A 10202-nucleotide genomic window follows, 5' to 3' on the forward strand; every position below is an offset into this window, starting at 1 on the left:
ACTCTTATTGAAGTATCCCTTTATGCTATCCAGAAATTCTATATCATTTCCGATTAGTAATATGCCATCTACATATAATATGAGAAATGCTACAGAGCTCCCACTCACTTTCTTGTAAATACAGGCTTCTCCAAAAGTCTGTATAAAACCAAATGCTTTGATCACACTATCAAAACGTTTATTCCAACTCCGAGAGGCTTGCACCAGTCCATAAATGGATCGCTGGAGCTTGCACACTTTGTTAGCTCCCTTTGGATCGAAAAAACCTTCTGGTTGCATCATATACAACTCTTCTTCCAGAAATCCATTCAGGAATGCAATTTTGACATCCATCTGCCAAATTTCATAATCATAAAATGCGGCAATTGCTAACATGATTCGGACAGACTTAAGCATCGCTATGGGTGAGAAGGTCTCATCGTAGTCAATCCCTTGAACTTGCCGAAAACCTTTTGCGACAAGTCGAGCTTTGTAGACAGTAATATTACCGTCAGCGTCAGTCTTCTTCTTGAAGATCCATTTATTCTCAATTGCTTGCCGATCATCGGGCAAGTCAACCAAAGTCCATACTTTGTTCTCATACATGGATCCCATCTCAGATTTCATGGCTTCAAGCCACTTTGCGGAATCTGGGCTCACCATCGCTTCTTCATAGTTCGTAGGTTCATCATGATCTAGTAGCATGACTTCCAGAACAGGATTACCGTACCACTCTGGCGTGGATCTTACTTTGGTTGATCTACGAGGTTCAGTAGTATCTTGTTCTGAAGTTTCATGATCATCATCATTAGCTTCCTCACTAACTGGTGTAGGTGTCGAAGAAACAGTTTTCTGTGATGTACTACTTTCCAATGAGGGAGCAAGTACAGTTACCTCGTCAAGTTCTACTTTCCTCCCACTCACTTCTTTCGAGAGAAACTCCTTCTCCAGAAAGTTTCCGAATTTAGCAACAAAAGTATTGCCTTCGGATCTGTGATAGAAGGTGTATCCAATAGTCTCCTTTGGATATCCTATGAAGACACATTTCTCTGATTTGGGTTCGAGCTTATCAGGTTGAAGCTTCTTCACATAAGCATCGCAGCCCCAAACTTTCAGAAACGACAACTTTGGTTTCTTGCCAAACCACAGTTCATAAGGCATCGTCTCAACGGATTTTGATGGTGCCCTATTTAACGTGAATGCGGCCGTCTCTAGAGCGTATCCCAAAAACGATAGAGGTAAATTAGTAAGAGACATCATAGATCGCACCATATCTAGTAAAGTACGATTACGACGTTCGGACACACCATTACGCTGTGGTGTTCCGGGTGGCGTGAGTTGCGAAACTATTCCACAATTTTTCAAATGTACCCCAAACTCGTAACTCAAATATTCTCCTCCACGATCAGATCGTAGAAACTTTATTTTCTTGTTACGATGATTATCAACTTCACTCTGAAATTCTTTGAACTTTTCAAACGTTTCAGACTTATGTTTCATTAAGTAGATATACCAATATCTGCTTAAGTCATCTGTGAAGGTGAGAAAATAACGATATCCGCCACGAGCCTCAATATTCATCGGACCACATACATCTGTATGTATGATTTCCAACAAATCTGTTGCTCTCTCCATAGTACCGGAGAACGGTGTTTTAGTCATCTTGCCCATGAGGCACGGTTCGCAAGTACCAAGTGATTCATAATCAAGTGGTTCCAAAAGTCCATCAGTATGGAGTTTCTTCATGCGCTTTACACCTATATGACCTAAACGGCAGTGCCACAAATAAGTTGCACTATCATTATCAACTCTGCATCTTTTGGCTTCAACACTATGAATATGTGTGTTACTACTATCGAGATTTAATAAAAATAGACCACTCTTTAAGGGTGCATGACCATAAAAGATATTACTCATATAAATAGAACAACCATTATTCTCAGATTTAAATGAATAACCGTCTCGCATCAAACAAGATCCAAATATAATGTTCATGCTTAACGCTGGCACCAAATAACAATTATTTAGGTCTAATATTAATCCCGAAGGTAGATGTAGAGGTAGCGTGCCGACTGCGATCACATCGACTTTGGAACCGTTTCCCACGCGCATTGTCACCTCGTCCTTAGCCAATCTTCGCTTAATCCGTAGTCCCTGTTTCGAGTTGCAAATATTAGCAACAGAACCAGTATCAAATACCCAGGTGCTACTGCGAGCATTAGTAAGGTACACATCAATAACATGTATATCACATATACCTTTGTTCACCTTGCCATCCTTCTTATCCGCCAAAATACTTGGGGCAGTTCCGCTTCCAGTGACCAGTCTGCTTGCAGTAGAAGCACTCAGTTCAGGCTTAGGTCCAGATTTGGGTTTCTTCTCTTGAGCAGCAACTTGCTTGCTGTTCTTTTTGAAGTTCCCCTTCTTCTTCCCTTTGCCCTTTTTCTTGAAACTAGTGGTCTTGTTGACCATCAACACTTGATGCTCCTTTTTGATTTCTACCTCCGCAGCTTTCAGCATTGCGAAGAGCTCGGGAATTGTCTTGTTCATCCCTTGCATATTATAGTTCATCACGAAGCTCTTGTAGCTAGGTGGAAGTGATTGGAGAATTCTGTCAATGACGCAATCATCTGGAAGATTAACTCCCAATTGAATCAAGTGATTATTATACCCAGACATTTTGAGTATATGCTCACTGACAGAACTGTTCTCCTCCATCTTGCAGCTATAGAACTTATTGGAGACTTCATATCTCTCAATCCGGGCATTTGCTTGAAATATTAACTTCAACTCCTGGAACATCTCATATGCTCCATGACGTTCAAAACGTCGTTGAAGTCCCGATTCTAAGCCGTAAAGCATGGCACACTGAACTATCGAGTAGTCATCAGCTTTGCTCTGCCAGACGTTCATAACATCTGGTGTTGCTCTAGGAGCAGGGCTGGCACCCAGCGGTGCTTCCAGGACGTAATTCTTCTGAGCAGCAATGAGGATAATCCTCAAGTTACGGACCCAGTTCGTGTAATTGCTACCATCATCTTTCAACTTTGCTTTCTTAAGGAACGCATTAAAATTCAACGGAACAACAAAACGGGCCATCTATCTACAATAAAACATAAACAAGCAAGATACTATCAGGTACTAAGTTCATGATCAATTTAAGTTCAATTAATCATATTACTAAAGAACTCCCACTTAGATAGACATCCCTCTAATCCTCTAAGTGATCACGTGATCCAAATCACTAAACCATGTCCGATCATCACGTGAGATGGAGTAGTTTCATTGGTGAAAATCGCTATGTGATCATATCTACTATATGATTCACGCTCGACCTTTCGGTCTCCGTGTTCCGAGGCCATATCTGTATATGCTTGGCTCATCAAGTATAACCTGAGTATTCAGCGTGTGCAACTCATTTTTGCACCCGTTGTATTTGAACGTAGAGCCTATCACACCCGATCATCACGTGGTGTCTCAGCACGAAGAACTTTCGCAACGGTGCATACTCAGGGAGAACACTTCTTGATAATTAGTGAGAGATCATCTTATAATGCTACCGTCAATCAAAGCAAGATAAGATGCATAAAAGATAAACATCACATGCAATCAATATAAGTGATATGATATGGCCATCATCATCTTGTGCTTGTGATCTCCATCTCGAAGCACCGTCATGATCACCATCGTCACCGGCGCGACACCTTGATCTCCATCGTAGCATCGTTGTCGTCTCGCCAATCTTATGCTCACGACTATCGCTACCGCTTAGTGATAAAGTAAAGCATTACAGGGCAGATTGCATTGCATACAATAAAGCGACAACCATATGGCTCCTGCCAGTTGCCGATAACTCGGTTACAAAACATGATCATCTCATACAATAAAATTTAGCATCATGTCTTGACCATATCACATCACAACATGCCCTGCAAAAACAAGTTAGACGTCCTCTACTTTGTTGTTGCAAGTTTTACGTGGCTGCTACGGGCTTAAGCAAGAACCGTCTTACCTACGCATCAAAACCACAACGATAGTTTGTCAAGTTGGTGTTGTTTTAACCTTCGCAAGGACCGGGCGTAGCCACACTCGTTTCAACTAAAGTTGGAGAAACTGACACCCGCCAGCCACCTGTGTGCAAAGCACGTCGGTAGAACCAGTCTCGCGTAAGCGTACGCGTAATGTCGGTCCGGGCCGCTTCATCCAACAATACCGCCGAACCAAAGTATGACATGCTGGTAAGCAGTATGACTTATATCGCCCACAACTCACTTGTGTTCTACTCGTGCACAACATCAACGCATAAAACCTAGGCTCGGATGCCACTGTTGGGGAACGTAGTAATTTCAAAAAAAATTACGCACACGCAAGATCATGGTGATGCATAGCAACGAGAGGGGAGAGTGTTGTCTACATACCCTCGTAGACCGACAGCGGAAGCATTATGACAACACGGTTGATGTAGTCGTACGTCTTCACGGCCCGATCGATCAAGCACCGAAACTACGGCACCTCCGAGTTTTAGCACACGTTCAGCTCGATGACGATCCCCGGACTCCGATCCAGCAAAGTGTCGGGGAAGAGTTCCGTCAGCACGACGGCGTGGTGACGATCTTGATGTTCTACCGTCGCAGGGCTTCGCCTAAGCACCGCTACAATATTATCGAGGAGTATGGTGGAAGGGGGCACCGCACACGGCTAAGAAAATGATCACGAGGATCAACTTGTGTGTCTAGAGGTGCCCCCTGCCCCCGTATATAAAGGAGCAAGGGGGAGGCCGGCCGGCCCTTGGGCGCGCCAAGGAGGAGGAGTCCTCCTCCTAGTAGGAGTAGGACTCCCCTCTTTCCTACTCCTACTAGGAGGGGGAAAGGAAGGGGGAGAGGGAGAAGGAAAGGGGGGCGCCGCCCCCCTCTCCTAGTCCAATTCGGACCAGAGGGGAGGGGGCGCGCGGCCCACCCTGGCCGCCCCTCTCTCTCTCCACTAGGGCCCATAAGGCCCATTACTTCTCCGGGGGGTTCCGGTAACCCTCCGGCACTCCGGTTTTCTCCGAAATCACCCGGAACACTTCCGGTGTCCGAATATAGCCGTCCAATATATCAATCTTTATGTCTTGACCATTTCGAGACTCCTCGTCATGTCAGTGATCTCATCCGGGACTCTGAACTAACTTCGGTACATCAAAGTATATATACTCATAATGAAACTGTCATCGTAACGTTAAGCGTGCGGACCCTACGGGTTCGAGAACAATGTAGACATGACCGAGACATGTCTCCGATCAATAACCAATAGCGGAACCTAGATGCTCATATTGTCTCCCACATATTCTACGAAGATCTTTTATCGGTCAGACCGCATAACAACATACTTTGTTCCCTTTGTCATCGGTATGTTACTTGCCCGAGATTCGATTGTCGGTATCTCAATACCTAGTTCAATCTCGTTACCGGCAAGTCTCTTTACTTGTTTCGTAATACATCATCTCACAACTAACTCATTAGTTGCAATGCTTGCAAGGCTTATGTGATGTGCATTACTGAGAGGGCCCAGAGATACCTCTCCGACAATCGGAGTGACAAATCCTAATCTCCAAATACGTGAACCCAACATGTACCTTTGGAGACACCTGTAGAGCTTCTTTATAATCACCCAGTTACGTTGTGACGTTTGGTAGCACACAAAGTGTTCCTCCGGCAAACGGGAGTTGCATAATCTCATAGTCATAGGAACATGTATAAGTCATGAAGAAAGCAATAGCAACATACTAAACGATCAGGTGCTAAGCTAATGGAATGGGTCATGTCAATCACATCGTTCTCCTAATAATGTGATCCCGTTAATCAAATGACAACACATGTCTATGGTTAGGAAACATAACCATCTTTGATTAACGAGCTAGTCAAGTAGAGGCATACTAGTGACGTTTAGTTTGTCTATGTATTCACACAAGTATTATGTTTCCGGATAATACAATTCTAGCATGAACAACAAACATTTATCATGATATAAGGAAATTAAATAATAACTTTATTATTGCCTCTAGGGCATATTTCCTTCAAGAACTCCTTCTTTGACTGTTTTATTTTGAACTACTTCAAAATCTTGTCAAGGTATGTACTCATTGAAAATCCAATTAAGCGTCTTGATCTATCTCTATAGATCTTAATGCCCAATATGTAAGCAGCTTCACCGAGGTCTTTCATTGAAAAACTCTTATTCAAGTATCCCTTTATGCTATCCAGAAATTCTATATCATTTCCAATCAGTAATATGTCATCCACATATAATTTAGAAATGCTACCGAGCGCCCACTCACTTTCTTGTAAATACAGGCTTCTCCAAAAGTCTATATAAAACCAAATGCTTTGATCACAATATCAAAGCGTTTATTCCAACTCCGAGAGGCTTGCACTAGTCCATAAATGGATCGCTGGAGCTTGCACACTTTGTTAGCTCCCTTTGGATCGACAAAACCTTCTGGTTGCATCATATACAACTCTTCTTCCAGAAATTCATTCAGGAATGCAGCTTTGACATCCATCTGCCAAATTTCATAATCATAAAATGCGGCAATTGCTTACATGATTCGGACAGACTTAAGCATCGCTATGGGTGAGAAGGTCTCATCGTAGTCAATCCCTTGAACTTGTCGAAACCCTTTCGCAACAAGTCGAGCTTTGTAGACGGTAACATTGCCGTCAGTGTCAGCCTTCTTCTTGAAGATCCATTTGTTCTCAATTGCTTGTAGATCAATGGGCAAGTCAACCAAAGTCCACACTTTGTTCTCATACATGGATCCCATCTCAGATTTCATGGCTTCAAGCCATTTTGCGGAATCTGGGCTCACCATCGCTTCTTCATAGTTCGTAGGTTCATCATGATCCAGTAGCATGACTTCCAGAACAGGATTACCGTACCACTCTGGCGCGGATCTTACTCTGGTTGATCTACGAGGTTCAGTAATAACTTGATCCGAAGTTTCATGATCATCATCATTAACTTCCTCACTAATTGGTATAGTTGTCACAGGAACCAGTTTCTGCGATGAGCTACTTTCCAATAAGGGAGCAGGTACGGTTACCTCATCAGGTTCCACTTTCCTCCCACTCACTTCTTTTGAGAGAAACTCCTTCTCTAGAAAGTATCCATTCTTAGCAACGAATGTCTTGCCTTCGGATTTGTGATAGAAGGTGTACCCAACAGTCTCCTTTGGGTATCTTATGAAGACACATTTCTCCAATTTGGGTTCAAGCTTATCAGGTTGAAGCTTTTTCACATAAGCATCGCAGCCCCAAACTTTAAAAACGACAACTTTGGTTTCTTGTCAAACCACAGTTCATAAGGCGTCGTCTGAAGGATTTCGATGGTGCCCTATTTAACGTGAATGCGGCCATCTCTAAAGCATAACCCCAAAACGATAGCGGTAAATCAGTAAGAGACATCATAGATCGCACCATATCTAGTAAAGTACGATTATGATGTTCGGACACACCATTACGCTGTGGTGTTCCGGGCGGCGTGAGTTGCGAAACTATTCCACTTTGTTTCAAATGTAGACCAAACTCGTAACTCAAATATTCTCCTCCACGATCAGATCGTAGAAACTTTATTTTCTTGTTACGATGATTTTCAACTTCACTCTGAAATTCTTTGAACTTTTCAAATGTTTTCAGACTTATGTTTCATCAAGTAGATATACCCATATCTGCTTAAATCATCTGTGAAGGTGAGAAAATAACGATATCCGCCACGAGCCTCAACATTCATCAGACCACATACATCTGTATGTATGATTTTCTACAAATCTGTTGCTCTCTCCATAGTACCGGATAACGGCATTTTAGTCATCTTGCCCATGAGGCACGGTTCGCAAGTACCATGTGATTCATAATGAAGTGGTTCCAAAAGTCCATCAGTATGGAGTTTCTTCATGCGTTTTACACCGATATGATCTAAACGGCAGTGCCACAAATAAGTTGCACTATCATTATCAACTCTACATCTTTTGGCTTCAACATTATCAATATGTGTATCACTACTATCGAGATTCATCAAAAATAGACCACTCTTCAAGGGTGCATGACCATAAAAGATATTACTCATATAAATAGAACAACCATTATTCTTTGATTTAAATGAATAACTGTCTCGCATCAAACAAGATCCAGATATAATGTTCATGCTCAACGCTGGCACCAAATAATTATTATTTAGGTCTAAAACTAATCCCGAAGGTTGATGTAGAGGCAGCGTGCCGACCGCGATCACATCGACTTTGGAACCATTTCCCACGCGCATCGTCACCTCGTCCTTGGCCAGTGTTCGCTTAATCCATAGTCCCTGTTTCGAGTTGCAAATATTAGCAACAGAACCAGTATCAAATACCCAGGTGCTACTGCGAGCTCTAGTAAGGTACACATCAATAACATGTATATCACATATACCTTTGTTCACCTTCCCATCCTTCTTATCCGCCAAATACTTGGGGCAGTTCCGCTTCCAGTGACCAGTCTGCTTGCAGTAGAAGCACTCAGTTTCAGGCTTAGGTCCAGACTTGGGTTTCTTCTCCTAAGCAGCAACTTGCTTGCTGTTCTTCTTGAAGTTCCCCTTCTTCTCCCCTTTGCCCTTTTTCTTGAAACTAGCGGTCTTATTGACCATCAACACTTGATGCTCCTTCTTGATTTCTACCTCCGCAGCCTTTAGCATTGCGAAGAGCTCGGGAATCGTCTTATCCATCCCTTGCATGTTATAGTTCATCACGAAGCTCTTGTAGCTTGGTGGCAGTGATTGAAGAACTCTGTCAATGACACTATCAACAGGAAGATTAACTCCCAGTTGAGTCAAGTGATTATGATCCCAAACATTTTGAGTATATGTCCACTGACAGAACTATTCTCCTCCATCTTGCAGCTATAGAACTTATTGGAGACTTCATATCTCTCAATTCGGGCATTTGCTTGAAATATTAACTTCAACTCCTGGAACATCTCATATGCTCCATGACGTTCAAAACGTCGTTGAAGTCCCGATTCTAAGCCGTAAAGCATGGCACACTGAACTATTGAGTAGTCATCAGCTTTGCTTTGCCAGATGTTCATAACATCTGGTGTTGCTCCTCCAGCAGGCCTGGCACCTAGTGGTGCTTCCTGGACGTAATTCTTCTGTGCAGCAATGAGGATAATCCTCAAGTTACGGACCCAGTCCGTGTAATTGCTACCATCATCTTTCCACTTTGCTTTCTCAAGGAACGCATTAAAATTCAACGGAACAACAGCACGGGCCATCTATCTACAATCAAACATAGACAAGCAAAATACTATCAGGTACTACGTTCATGATAAATTTAAGTTCAATTAATCATATTACTTAAGAACTCCCACTTAGAAAGGCATCCCTCTAATCTTCTAAGTGATCACGTGATCCAAATCAACTAAACCATAACCGATCATCACGTGAAATGGAGTAGCTTTCAATGGTGAACATCAATATGTTGATCATATCTACTATATGATTCACGCTCGACCTTTCGGTCTCAGTGTTCCGAGGCCATATCTGCTTATGCTAGGCTCGTCAAGTTTAACCTGAGTATTCTGCGTGTGCAAAAACTGGCTTGCACCCGTTGTAGATGGACATAGTGTTGGGGAACGTAGTAATTTCAAAATTTTCCTACGGACACGCAAGATCATGGTGATGCATAGCAACGAGAGGGGGAGAGTGTGATCTACGTACCCTTGTAGATCGACAACGGAAGCGTTTGGTCGATGTAGTCGTACGTCTTCACGGCCCGATCGATCAAGCACCGAAACTACGACACCTCCGAGTTCTAGCACACGTTCAGCTCGATGACGATCCCCGGACTCCGATCCAGCAAAGTGTCGGGGAAGAGTTCTGTCAGCACGACGGCGTGGTGACGATCTTGATGTACTACCGTCGCAGGGCTTCGCCTAAGCACCGCTACAATATTATCGAGGACTATGGTGGAAGGGGGCACCGCACATGGCTAAGAATATGATCACGTGGATCAACTTGTGTGTTTCTGGGGTGCCCCTGCCTCCGTATATAAAGGACTAAAGGGGGGGATGCGGCCAGCCTAGGAGAGGCGCGCTAGGAGAGTCCTACTCCCTCTGGGAGTAGGATTCCCCCCCCCCCAATCCTAGTTGGAATAGGATTCGCGGAGGGGGGAAAAGAGAGAGGGTGGCCGGCCCCCTCTCCTTGTCCTATTC

Source organism: Triticum urartu, chromosome 6 (assembly GCF_003073215.2).
Source record: "Triticum urartu cultivar G1812 chromosome 6, Tu2.1, whole genome shotgun sequence".
Lineage (NCBI taxonomy): Eukaryota > Viridiplantae > Streptophyta > Magnoliopsida > Poales > Poaceae > Triticum > Triticum urartu.